Consider the following 15194-nt stretch of genomic DNA (forward strand, 5'->3'; position numbering starts at 1 on the left):
CATCAGTATGATCTCAAAAGCATCACTTGAGCAACAGAAAAGCAAATCATAGAAGCAAAACATACATTATTCCATTTATATAAATTTCAGTAACAGACAAAACTAACAATATTTCATTTATGGATACATAAGTGATAAACTTATAAAGAATAGCAAAAGAGTAATTCACAAAATTTAGGACAGTAGTGGGAGAGTGGAATATGTCATTTGAGACTGGCAGATAGGGGATTATGCAGAAATAGATTATTCGTATTCATTTTATTGTTCTTTATATAGTGCATATAATTTGTGTGTCCATTTTTAAATACTTCTATACAAACCATAAGCAAATTCAAAGACAAAAGGCAGATAAAAAAAATTTGGATCACATCACAAAGAATGGATTTCACTCTTCTCTAAAGAGTTTCTATGAATCAATAAGAAAAGTACCAACAATCTAAGAGAATGGATATGAAAAGTTCACAGAGAAGAATATACAAGTGATAATAAACCATAAAAAAGATGTCCAGCTGCACTCAAAATAAGAAAATTGCTAACTAAAACTACTGAGAAATACAGTATTTTTACTTATCAGTTTGGCAAAATAAAAAAGTTTAATAAGACATTATAGGCAACGTTGGCAAGGGTAAACAGATCTTTCATACATTGCTAAGGTGACAATAGATTTGAGCAATCCATATGAAGGGCAATTTGTTAGAAATCTATCAAAATTATAGATGTTTTTATTCTTTGACTCAGAAATTTCACTTCTAGAATCTGTCCTAAATATACATTTGCATAGGTGAGAAATAGCATGTGTATAAAGTTATTTATTGCAACATTGGTAGCAATACCAAGAAATGGAGACAATGTAAATTCCAATCAGCAAAGAACTGGTTAAATAAATTAGTACACGTCTATATAATAAAATATTATATAGCTAAAAAAAGAATAATAGATGATAGATAAATGATAGATTAGATAGATCTATGTTAACAAGGTGTAATGCCCAAAATTATATATAGTAAAGCACAAAATAGAAGGTTACCATTTTTATAAATGGGAAAGGGAAAATATATGTATTTGCTTATAGATGTATAATCTATCCCTGGAAAGATATACAAAAAAAAAATGATAGGACTGAGAGATTAGAGGATAGAAAGGGGAGAAACTTTTTCAATTTGAAACTATAAAAATCTAGTATCTATTCAATTAGTTTATAACAACAAAGTAAAATGTTCATGTCCACAGATGAGTAAATTTTAAAAATATTTTAAAGTTTTAGACACCTATTATATGACGTAAGTGGAGGTATCAAGAATACAGTTAGATACATGTGTCATGAATAGGTCAAGGTTGGAGATAAAAATTTTGGAAGTTGTCCACGTATGGACTGTATTTAAAGCCATATGAACGTATATAATCCCGTTGGTAAGAGAAGGAAGAAGTCTGAGAACTGAGCCCTAGGACACTCCTTAATTTAGAAGTCAAGAGGATCAAGGTAAGGACATTGAGAAGACACCATAAACCAAAAGAGTAATGTAGCCTGGAAGCCAAGTAAACATAGTGATCAACCGTGTCAAATGCTGGTGACTGTGAATAAGACAATAGCTCAGAGTTCACTACTAGATTTGGCAATGTGGGAGTTAAAGGGTCATGTTGACAAGAATGATTTCAGTGGAGTTGTTAGGCTGAAAGCTCGATTGGAACAGGATCAAGAGAGAATGGAAATAAGTTTGTGCAGGCGGAAAACCCTTTCAATATAGTAGGTCATAGCTGGAAGAGGATATAGGTCAAGGTTGGAGACAAAATGTTTTGAAATTTGTTGGTGTTGTTTGAAAAAGGGGAGATATAACATCATGTCTGAATGCTGAGAATGATCCAGACAAAAGATAAAAATTGATAATGCAGGAGAATTGGGGTATAATTTGTAGGAGCAAAGTGTGATTTGACTGCTCCCCGGTGTAGAATTTTTCTTAAAGCAAATCAGGAAAAATTAAGAGAAGTTAAGCTTCAAAACTGAAGAATTATCAAAACTTCTGGAGCCAGCCCTGATGGCCTAGTGGTTAAAGATTGGCATGCTCTGCTTTGGCAGCCCAGGTTCAGTTCCTGGGTGCAGAACCACACCACTCATCTGTCAGTAGCCATGCTGTGGCAGTGGCTCACATAGAAGAACTAGAAGGACTTACAACTAGAATATACAACTGTGTACTGGGGCTTTGGGGAGGGGGAAAAAAAGAGGAAGATTGGCAACAGATGTTAGCTCAGGGCAAATATTTCCCTGCGAAAGAAAACCAAAAAAACAAAAGCTACACTGAGCACTGTCATACCCACCTGGAGTATTATGTGGTGGGTGCCATCCATTCCTATCCTCTGTGAACGAGAAGAACACTCACCAAGTGCTGCAAAAAAAAAAATGAGGTTAAAAGCAGGATGGAAAATGATCCAAAAATAAAATTGTATGGAGAACAGTTGAGCTTGGAGGAATGAGAACCTGGGAAAAAGCATGAAATTGACCTTTCAATAGATGTCATGTGGAAGAATGAGCACATTGATTTTCTAAACATAGCTCCTTAGAAGAGAACTGGGATGAAAAAACCAGAATCACAAGTAGGTAGATATCGGCTAATTATTTTTTAAAAGTGTGTCTGTATGTATTGAACATATGCATGATTCTTAACAGTTAAAGCTTTCAGTATTTACAGAATTATAAATATAATTAAAAATGTAAAAATATAGTCTAGACATTCTTCCCATTTTTTATTATTTGTTCTCTCACTATTATTTTTTAGTGATCTTTACATATTCTGGTTATACTCTATCAGTTATGTGATTTGCAAATAAAAATTTTTTATTATTTGTTCTCTCACTATTATTTTTTAGTGTTCTTTACATATTCTGATTATACTCTATCAGATATGTGATTTGCAAATATTTTCTCCCAGTCTGTGGCTTGTCATTTCATTCTCTTATGTTCTTTTAAAGATATGTATGATCTGCATTGGTGTCTATTTATTCCTTTTTAATACTGGTAATTTCAGTTTTCTCTATGTTGTTCATGTTCAGTCTCATTAGTCTTAATGAATAATAAACTATTAGCATTCTTGATTCTTTCTAGTTTGCTTTTGTTTCCTATTTAATTATTTTCTGTTTGAAAATTCATTTTACTTGTTTCCATCTACTTTCATTAGGTTTAATATGCTTTCCTACTTCTTTCCTTTTGAGACATCCGCTTAGGCCATTGTTTTTTTCTTTTTTAGATATTCTTCCCTTCTGACATAGACATCTTGAGCTGTAAATTATTCTGTAAGCATAGAATTGTGGCTACATCCCACAAATTTTATGTCGTAATTTTATAATTATTCATTTAAAAATATTTTCTAGGGCCAGCCCCAGGGGCCTAGTTGTTAAGTTCAGCACGCTCTGCTTTGGCAGCCCAGGTTCAGTTCCCAGGCATGGACCTACACCACTCATCAGTAGCCATGCTGTGGTGGCAGCCCACATACAAAAAAGAGGAAGATTGGCAACAGATATTAGCTCAGGGCAAAACTTCCTCAGCAAAAAAAAAAAAAACTTTCTAATTTTTACTTGATTCTTTTTTTGACATGTGGATTATTTAGAAGTGTATTGTTTAATGTCCTAACAATTGGGAATTTACTAGTTATCATTACTGATTGCTAAATTAATTCCTAATAATTGCATAATTTTAAAAATTTTTTGAGGCTTGATTTATGTCCCAAAAGAAAGTCAATCTTCCAGCAAATTAGCTACCTGCCAATAAAATTCAACACTTTTAAAAAGAAGACAATATAATTCAAACTATTAAAAATGTAGCATTCACAATGACAAGCAAACACGTAGGAAAATAGCTACAAATTAATGATAAAAGAAAAAAAAGGATACTTTATGTACAGGAGGACAAAGATGAGATTGACTGTTGGTTTCTTATAAGAAGTAATTCAAACCAAAAGACAACGCAAAAAAATATTTCAACCTAGAGCTCTCTTTCCAGAGAAAATATCAATCAAAAATAAAGGTAAAATAAAGACATTTTAAAACATAAGCTAACACTTATTATTAGCAAATATCTACAACAAACGCAAATGAAAGTTCTTCAGATAACTCACTTGAATAAAGGAATGAAGAGCATCAAAAATGATGAATATGTGAGCAAATATAAAAGCAAAAGGAGGAAAAAAATAAAAATGCAAACCTTAATCGTAAGAAAGCTGGAGTGGATATGATATATAAAGTGTATTTCCAGACAGAGTATTACTAGAAATAAGGAGTGACATTTCATAATAATAAAAGAGTCAATTTTTCCAGAAGACATAACTATCCTAAACACATGTACACTTAATAATAAAGATTAAACTCATGAAGCAAATAATGATGGACCAAAAGGTAGGCAAATATAGTTTAATACTAATCACTCAGTAATTAGAATAAGAAGACAAAAGAATCTATAAAGATATAGGAAGTTTGGACAACATTATCAATCAACTTAACCTAATTAACATGTATGGAATAGTAAACCCTAAAGCCATTCTTTGCAAGTGCACATAGACTATTCACTAAGTAAATCATATGCTGGGCTATAACAAAAGTTTCAATATTAGATAAAGTGGGAAAAGCCCTTTAAAATCAAAACTTACTAAAATTGACTTAAAACAAGATAAAAAGCATAAGTAGCCCTATATCTGTCAAAGAAAACTTCAGGCCCAGAAGATTTGACTATTGAGTTCTATCAAACATTTAAGGAAGAAATAACACCAGATTTATGAAAACTCTTTCAGAAAATAGAGGACAGAAAACCTTCCAACTACTTTATGAGGTCTGAATAATCCTAATACCAAATATTGTGAGACTGTGAGGATATTGTGAGGAAAGAAAATGACAGAATATCCTCATGAAAATAGTTACAAAATCCTTAATAAAATATTAGCAATTCAAAAGTAGTGACATATTAAAAAGATAATACATCTGGATCGGATGGGAGCTTTTGCCAGAAATAAAAACCCCATTCATAGCAAAAACTCTGTAAAGGAGGAATAGAAGGGAAATTCTTCAATCTGATAAAGTGCACCTATGAAAATTCCTTTAGTTAACATCACACTTGATGAAAGATCACTATGACTGGGAGCAAGGCAAGGATGACTGTTCCTTCTACTTCTATTCAAAGTTTTCTGTGGGTCCTAGCCAGTAGAATAAATCAAAGAAAGGAAAGAAATGTGTATGGGGGCAGGCCTGGTGGCACAAGCAGTTAAGTGCGCGGGCTCCGCTGCGGCAGCCCGGGGTTCGCAGGTTCGGGTCCTGGCTGCGCACTGACGCACGGCTTGTCAAGCCATGCTGTGGCGGCATCCCATATAAAGTGGAGGAAGATGGTCATGGATGTTAGCCCAGGGCCAGTCTTCCTCAGCAAAAAGAGGAGGATTGGCAGACCCTAGCTCAGGGCCGATCTTCCTTACAAAAAGAAAGAAATGTGTAAGCCACAAAAAGGAAAAAGTTAAACTATCTTGATTTGTGACAACGTCATTGCGTGCACATAAGAAGTTTCCAAAAAAATGCAAAGTCACAGGATACAAGATCAATATACAGAACTGTATTTCTAAGGACTAGAAATAAAAACACAGAAAATAAAAATATTTAAAATACCTAGAAATGAATTTAATTAAAAGCCTACTAATTCTTGATACTGAAAACTATAAAACATTTCTAAGAGAAATTAAAGAAAATCAATATAAGTGAAATATACCTTGTTCATGAATTAGAAGATTCACTATTATTAAGATGTTATTTTTCTCCAATTGGCTGTATAGATCCAAAACTATCTTAATTAAATTCTCAGCAGTTTTGTAAATAGAAATTGATATATTGATTCTAAAATTTCTATGGACATTCAAAAGCCCTAGAATAACCAAACTAAACTTGAGCAATAAGAACAAAGTTAGAGGACTTATTTGCTTTCAAGAATTATTCTTAAACTACAATAATCAAGGTAGAATAGTATATTAGCATAGTGACATATACAAATTGATAAAATTAGAATAGAGAAATATATACATATTTCTATGGTTAATGATTTTTTTACAAAGGCATCAAAGAAATTCCACGGGAAAAGGAAAGAATTTTCAACAAATGTTGCTTGAAGAATTAGATACCCATATGGGGAAAATAATGAACCTTGATCCCCTACTTCAAACCACACCTGAAAAGAAAAGCTAAAACTATAAAATTTATAGACAATAACATAGGAAAATATCTTCATGATCTTGGGTTATGCAAAGTTAATTTAGGACACAGAAAGCACTAGACACAAAAGGGAAAAGTGATAAAAAGTGACTGAAGATAATTAAAAATTTCTTCTCGGAAAAAGATATTGTCAATAAAATAAAAGGGCAGGCTATATACCCTGGGAGAAAATATTTGAAATAAATATAACTGCCAGATGATTTACATGCAGAATGTACCAAGAACTTCTACATTTCAATAATTTAAAAAACCACTCAATAAAAATAGGCAAGAGATAGGCAGATGTGGTACAAATGATGATATGTGAATGTCTAATAATTACATGAAAAAAGTGCTCATTATTAGTCCTCAGCTAAATACTTAAAATCACAATACATTACACTACATTACACAATTACAATACACTAATTATTCTTGAGGATATAGAGCAACTGGATCTCTCACAGCCTGTTAGTGTACATTTTAGAACATTTTAGTGAAAATGTTCTAAATAATCCTTATCATGGTGTTAGATTTTTGCTTTTAACCATGCAAGAGAACCTGGGAAAAGAAAATGATGAGCTCAGGACTTCGAATTCCTAGCTAAATATCCACGTACAAGATCTAAAAATGTATAAGTTTTCTCCGAAAGAGACTCTTCCCTCCTATAGCCCTAGGGCCTAGAATTCTGAAAACCAAACCCAATCTAATCCTGCAGGTCATTGAATTACAATGCAAATGGAATTTCCAACTTCACAAGGTCTGTGTTGTTAAAGCTAGGGCATTCATTAGGAAGGAGCAGGATTCTGAAAATTGGGATGGGGACATAATGGGCAGATTCTGGTGAAGCTGTGGACCTTGAACATCTAAATTCCAGCGTCTTCTTGCTAGTAGAAAAAGATCTTCCACCCCTGCCTGAGGAGGTTGGTGTTTCTCATCTAAAGAAACCATAATCAACATTACCTTTTGAAAGCCCATAAAAAGTTGTAAAAATGCTTCTAAGCCTTCCCTTAGTGGTGACCTAGTGTCAAGACCTGAAAAGCTCAAAAGGAGTTTTGATCAGATTCTGTTCGGTCTATAACAGGGAAATCCTTTTCAACCAGGGCAGTTTCTTGAGAGCCCAGAATTGAGAACAGTATGTAATTGCTGAATGTTTGTGATTAATGAACATAAAACTCAATGTTCTGGGGGTAGGAGATCACAAATATTGAAATCCTGGAACTCAGCTTGACTTTTCATATTGACATGACTAAGCATAACTCCACTCTGCATCCGGACGTGTGAAAGGGTAATGAAAAGGCATCTGAGAAACTGCTGCTTTGACAGGAGGGGGCATGGGAGAGTACCAGTCTTGGACTAGGAATGATGGCATGTATGTCTGTTCCTTTCTGCTCGAGGGACTTGGGCAGACTAGTTAATCTCCCTAAAATTCCTCCTCAACTGTAAAATAGGGATCGTTATATCTGTTTTTCCTATCTCACAGGGTTACTGTGACGATCAAGTGAGCCTCACTTCTATCTGGCATTCATTCATTGATTTCACAAATGCCTTTTAAGCATATAATTTATCACAGCCACTGCTCTGTCCTACATTCTTGGGTTCCACAATTAAATAAGATGGGGTGTTCATACGCTAGATGAATATAAGAAACACAACCTTGGGCAAATTACTAAGCCTCTTTTTTCCTTTGCAAAATAGGAATGCTGACAACTACTTCATGTTTACTTCTTGGGGTTATTGTGATAAGGAACAGAAAGTGCTTGGGAAAATATCTAGCATATAGTACAAATAATTATTTATTATTATTATTAATATTATTATTTTAGAGAGAAAGTACTTAGCAAAAGGCGTCAATCTTTCTTTGGAGGCGGCATGGTCAGAATATCTCCATTAATAGGAGACTCTCCAGCTGAGTCAAAACAAAATGGCTCAGGGGCCAGCCTGGTGGCTTAGAGGTTAAGTTCGCGTGCCTGCTTTGGTGGCCTAGGGTTCGTGGGCTTGGATCCCGGGCGTGGACCTACGCCACTCATCAAGCCACGCTGTGGAGATGTCCCACATACAAAGTGAGGAAGATGGGCACAGATGTTAGCTCAGGGCCAATCTTTCTCACACACACACACGTAAAATGGCTCAGTTGGGTAAGGAGGGGGAAAGGTCATACAGGAAGGAGAAGGCACAGCATGAGGAGCAAAGAGGATGAGTGTGGTTGTCCACACCGCAGCACCTGTTTGATTAACTCATTCAGGTAGAAGATAAAGGGTAGTGTCCATGTGATGTGAATATGCCATCAAATTTACCCATTGTGCAGTACCATTCAGAGCTGGGGGCTCCTTTCTCTAGGATTCCACATTCATGAGCTCTAGCATGTCACTTATCGCCTTCTTTTGGAACTCTGTTTATGCATATATCTGCCCAACTAGATCCCAAGCCCTTTGGAGAGCAGGGGTTGGGTTTAATTCATGTTTGTATTCCTAACTAGCATAGGACCTAGCACATACGACTCAATAAATATGTGTATATTGAACAACTGTGATGAGTGCCATAATTGAGTTCAGAGCAAAGTGTTAATGTGCAGAGAAGCAGAGAGCCACTGACTTTGCTGATAGTTCTGCCAAAGGCTTCATAAGCAGTAATGTCCTTAAGGATAAGATCTGGATCTTTGTGTTTATCCTACCAGAGCACCATTTTCTAAGAGAAAATTTCTCAGGCACTGTGTGACTTCTTCCAGTGATGTCTCAGGATCTAGAAAATTCAGCTGTTTGTCCCTTGAAGCTTAGGAATGAATGTTTCTACAGCTGCTGATTTATTAACATTGCTAAGGCTATACAAACTTGGTCTGTCTGGGCTCAATTACAGCTTAGCTGGACTAAATATATTTTTCAAACCCCAAACCAAATCACATAGTCTGACAAGTGTACGGAAAAACAGAATAGAATATTTGAAATGGCAACTGTCTTGGAAAATCTCTGTAACCCCTGGTTGCTATTAGCACAGCCTATTAATTCCTTGTGCTTAAAGAATATGTGAATTCCTCGGGGACTCATGGTCTGGGGTTGATAAGAGAGGAATTAGAAGTGGGTAGGGTTCAGGGATTCTGCAGAGGTGTGGAATATCAACAAAAAGTGGATGTGATTGTAAGAAGGGAAATGGGAAGATGCACTCTGCACATGGAATTACATGCCTCTGAAGAAGTAAAAGAGAAAATCCAGGTCTTCCTCAGGGTAAAGGAACCTGGTTTGAAGTTAAAAGAGAGGAAAGAAAATTAAAAGAGGGAAGGAAAAGGAAAACAATGAGCTCGGTATTGATAGCTACCATGTATCCCAACCCGGCCCCTTTCTAGCTGCGGGACCTTGAGTTCATCACTGACTCTCTTTGATTCTCAGTTCCTCACAAGAAAAAATGGAGTGAAAGTTCTTGCATCATAAAATCATGTGTATATCTACTAAGAATATAAGCAAGTTAAATTAGGAGTAAGGAAGCTGTATTATAGAAATTAAAAAGTAGTAGAAAGTAGTCAAAGGAAAGAGAAAAAGAAGAAGTTCAGAAAAAGACAGAAAGGAATTAATCCCAAGAATAAATGATATAACCTTACCCCAAAACAGGATTGTGCATCACCAGAGACAGAGGAACTGCAAAGACTTTGAGGGAAGAGAAATCGAAAGTGGGAAACTAATATAATCACACATATAGAAACAGTTCGAAAATTTAAAGGAAACATTCAGATGTGAGAAGTCGGTAAATACTAAAGCAGTATAACCATGAGCCAATATCAGGCTTTCACAATTGGACATAAAAGTATAACCTCAGGGGCCAGCCGGGTGGTATAGTGGTTAAGTTCTTGCGCACCACTTCAGCGGCCCAGAGTTCACAAGTTCGGATCCCAGGCGCGCACCGATGCACCAGTTATCAAGCCATGCTGTGGTGGCGTCCCATATAAAGTAGAGGAAGATGAGCACCGATGTTAGCCCAGGGCCAATCTTCCTCAGCAAAAAGAGGAGGATTAGCGACGGATGTTAGCTCTGGGCTAATCTTCCTCACACACACACACACACACACACACACACACACACACGCAAAAGTATAACCCCAGATGTCTGTCAAGAGTTCCAAATCTTGGGGAACCATGACAGATGGCCCAGCTGGCTGTAATCTGAGATCAAACACCTTTTCAAACAAAGGAACCAGGCAGAGGCTTTGTAAATAAGCCTGATCACAGACTAAAGGAAAATCTTCAGGTGTGCACTCCTGCTTCCTTCTCTTTTTCTTACCCACATAGATAAACTGTGACTCTAATAACCTCCAATGAGATGGATTTTTTCTTAATTGTATTTTTCTATACATAGACACACATTCATTCAGGGATCTTGAATAAAGGATACACAGACGTTATTCAAGGTCATTCACTCTATTACCAACCCTGAGAAGATGCATCGATGCTGAGTTTGTTAGCTGCACCCTGCAGAGTCTGGTACGGAAACAGCAGCTCCAGACAAGAGCCAGAAGACCCATACTCTAGACTCAGTTCTGCTGATACTAACTGTGTGACCTTACCAAGTCTTTCAGATTTTATGAGCTTCAGACCCCTGATATATAAAGTGAACATTTTAATCCTACCTACTTTAGCCACCTCACAGAGTTATGATGACAATCAAGCGAAACAAGAAAAGGAAAAGCTATAGAAACAGCCGTGATTATCAGGTCGTTGAGTAGACTGCAGTACTGAAGAGGCCGAAATATCTCAAGTAGATATCTGGTAGACCAGTTAACTGATCATGATTCTGTGTCACTTGGTTAAGTTATATTCTAGACTCTCAGGACACAAGGACACGGAGGAATGAGACACGGTCCCAGTCTTCATCCAGCTCACAGTTAGGAATTGGATGGGAGAAGGGGCCAGTGGGATGGAAATAAGGACATATTATGGTTCTCTCCTGGTGATCCCTAAAGAAATAGTTACTTTCTCTGATTACGCCCCTGATAATTCACATCAGCAAGGTATAACAGGAAGCAAATTGACCTGGATGAGGCTCTGAGAAAACAGCCTTATTTTACATGTTACAAAATCTTTTTATACATATTATTTTGTTTCCTCCTCATCACCTCTCTATAGAAAATCTAGGTAGTCCCATTTTGAAGATGTGCAAACAGAGGCTCAGGGAGTTACTTATGCTGCCCAAGATGGCGTAGAGGAAGATCCGAGACAACAACTCAGATTTTGTGACTGTATGCCACATTACTGGGCCAATTAGAGAGAGGATGGTTATAACAAGAAAAACCATTCTCCCAGCTCTAAAGCCTAATATTATCTACACTTGATTTTCTGAAGTCTACACTTACAGTTCAAAGAGACATCGATTTAGTTTTTATCAAAATATGCCATCTGAATCTTTGAAATTCCTTGTAAGTCTGTTGCCTGTCTTGAGGAGCTAAGATCTAAATAAATGCTTTCATTTGGATTTAGAATGCTTTAATCTTCATGATGCAGACACTATAGACAGCTGATAAGTAAAATAGAAGGCCTCTCACACAAGCTAAAAATATTCACTCTTTTGCTTCTTCTACCTATTCTTAGTCATTCTGGAAGGACTCAGCTGGGAGGATTTGTCAAGATAAGAGACATGCAATCCCCAAATGCTATTAAACCTTTTTAGAGGAATAAAGTGCAATTTCAAAAGGGTGAGATTAGCCACCCATCCCTGCTCACCTCCTAAAGTGAAACAGAAATGGTATTAGAATGTAACAAGAATAATTCATTTTTCTGTTTTTTTTTTAATGGTTAGCAAATTGTCTGGAGATGTTCAGGGATAATGAACATGAGAGATGTCTGACCTGCTTATAGGGAAAAGGAGCAAAGCCACAGAGCCCAGAAAATTCAACGGACAATATCCGCCTGCAGGGGTCTGAGGGACTGGGGTCCCACCAGCTCCTCTCTTTCTTGGTGCCAGCCACCCCTCGTCTCTGACTTGCTATTTGTCACATTGGACAACAAAAGTGGATGTAAGAGGGATAGTGTTTCCTGAGCGCACAGTTAAAAGCCTCAGTAATTTACATTCCCTTTCACGGCCCATCCTAGGACCTTGGGAAAAGAGGAGTATCTGGAAGTTTTCATGCCCAGACTTTTTCAGAAGTTAAAATACCAGACCTTTACTTTTCTAACACTCTTCAAAGAGGATTCTCTAACTGTCCCACAGGATTATCCTATGCAATTGCTAGGGACACGTCTTTGGCGGAAGGATACCAGGCTAGAGGAATGTCACCCACTTTAGGTAGGTGGGGTCTGATGGGTGTGAAGGAAGTCTCGCTAGGGAAGATGATATCTGTGTGCTAACTCTTTAAAAATATTTAGGTGTTTGCTAGGTGAAATAGAGAGAATATAGTGCAAGGAACTGTCCCACACCAGGCCCAGAGCATGAGAAAGCATGGTGCATTTGGAGCTCTGTAAGACGTCACGTAAGCCTGGCTGGTTTAGAGAACTGTGTGTACTAGGCTGAGAATTCAGGGTGCTATTCTCCAGGGCAGTGGCAATCAAAATAGAGTCAAAACAAACTTCTAAGATAATTTTTGAAGGCATGCATATGAGAGTAGCTGTAATGTCATTATCTATTAATTTAAAATATTTGAAATGACAAGCTAACAGAACTTCACACTTTTTAAGTGAATTTGTATTTTGTTTTTAAAACCTGAGTGAGTTTAAGGAACACACTGATGTGAGAGGTGTTATTTAATCGATGGATAATGAAGGGCACACACGTGTCTTTACAAACTCTGTCAGACTCCCTCTGTCCCCTGAGTCTGGAGCCTATAGAAGGCTAAAGAGCATGGAAAGCCACTGAAAGATTTTAAACAGAAGAATAACATGATTCGATAAACCATGAGAGAAATCATGATCCAACAAGTGCTTTAAGCTGTTTTCTCTCTTGTCACTAAACTCTTAAAGATTTTGTTACTCCTTTTAGGAGAATTTGTATTTAAAGGGAGAACTCGTATGTGATGGACAATGCTTAACAAAATGGAATAAATTGAAAATGGTAGTTTGCAATTGGTAATTGAGAAATTTAGCGTGAGAACTTTGCCAGTTCTTCAAATCCCAGTAAAGAGTAAAACAATACATAACAGTTGCCAGAATAATACATAGGACAAAAGACTGTTCTGTGTCCATAAATCTTTACTAATTACCTGGTGCTGTCAGAGAATGGGACCGTGTATAACATATATGGATGAACAGTTTTCAAAATATAATATTACAATAGACAGACCTCTCTCTCCCGCAATCAAAATATCCTTTCCCTCTGGCTGTCTTCAGGAAGGTTTTAAGAAATAAGCAAGGTGTATCCTCCTATTGGAGTTATTCACAGTAAAGTATGAATAGCTGATAACTTTCTAACAGGATATTTTACTTTTAAAGGAGTGGTTTGTTAATCTGAAACGATATCTATTGGGAAAATTATTACAGAGATAGAGGAGAGGTGTATATTTTTGAGAATCACAGTTTTTCTGGGCCAACTCTACACTACCATTTCTCTAGTATCTTACGGGTCTTTGATATCATCTTTAAGAACATCTGTTATTATAGATATGTGAATGTGGCATACCATGAATCTTGTTCCCAAGAAAAAATACCCCAGACTGAGAATCAGATCATCTGTAAAAATGATGCTGTTATCCAGATGTATAACTTTCTACAAATTATTTCACCTCTATGGGCCTCAATTTCCTCATCTTTAAAATGCAGATTGGGGAAAATAATTTCTTAGAATGGCCGAGTGGTTTTTGTGTGTGATGACTGTTACCAGACTAATCACTCAGGACAATTCGGCTGATCTAATCGGCCAGGAGGTGGATGCCTCCTTTGCTCTCAGGGCTCAAGTGTTTGTGTCCCCAGGCTGCTGGCATCTCAGCTGAGAAGACTCTTTTCAGAGAGAGGAGGACTAGACATTCATCCAGAGCATTTGAGAGCATTTGTAATGTCTATTCCAGCTCCAACATTTTCTGAATCTGGATTTTTCCTTTATCCTCCCTGCTCGTTGTCAGTAAAATTGTTAGAGAAACTCATGTAGATATAGAAATTATGGCTTTAGTTGTTAAATTAAAAAGCAGTCAAAATAAATGTTCAGTTAAAGGAAATAAGGGAACATCAATCTCCATCATCCTTATTCATTAAAGCCTCTGAACTCCAATTCCTCTTTAAGTGTCTTTTATGTTTTCCAAGAATTCTGCTTGGAAGCACAGAGGCTTCGGGCATTTAGCAGCACAGTCTGAGGCAGGCGTCTGTTTCTCATATGTCACACAGTTCCAGCAGCAGTCACAGGCACCACTTCTTCAAGGTATAACTAAGACCTCCAACGTCACCTGTGGGCAGATGGACACACCCACCGCTGTCTGCCTGCCTCAAACTGAGCGTTCTCCCAAGGTGAGAGCAATTTGGAACTGTGACCTCATTAACAAAGAGACCCTGGCAGCCTGGACATGAGGCCTGGCTGCCAAAGACTGAGCACAGATTGCCTCCTCGTAAGCTTTGCTTTCTAATAAAATTTCCATCCTCAGTTTTTATTGTTTTAACAAGTTAAAACATTGAGAAGTTAGATTTGACTGAAAAGTGGAAAAGCATGGAAAGTGGACCAGAGATTTGCCAGATGAGACCAATTCAAATGCAGAATGCACTGAGGCATTGGGAAGGTATCCGAAGAGTTAAGGTATTTGGAAAGGGGTTCATGAGCAAAATAATTTTCAAGACACTGCTGATTTAGAAAATGAAAAATTAGCAAAATATGCTTTGGAGATTGTATACTTTGGGGAACTTGGCTTACATCACTGACAGATACTAGAATGGCTTCCCACTTGGGCAGTGTTCGTTTAGTCTGTTTTACTCCAGTTAGAGCTGATAATCCTAATGTTTTAAGGGATCACATGTGGTTCCTTTGGTCTAGTGAAACAAACAGATGTCTGAGAGGCAGTCAATCTGACCTCTAAGCTCTCCTCTACCA

This window comes from Diceros bicornis, chromosome 4, assembly GCF_020826845.1.
Source record: "Diceros bicornis minor isolate mBicDic1 chromosome 4, mDicBic1.mat.cur, whole genome shotgun sequence".
Classification (NCBI taxonomy): Eukaryota; Metazoa; Chordata; class Mammalia; order Perissodactyla; family Rhinocerotidae; genus Diceros; species Diceros bicornis.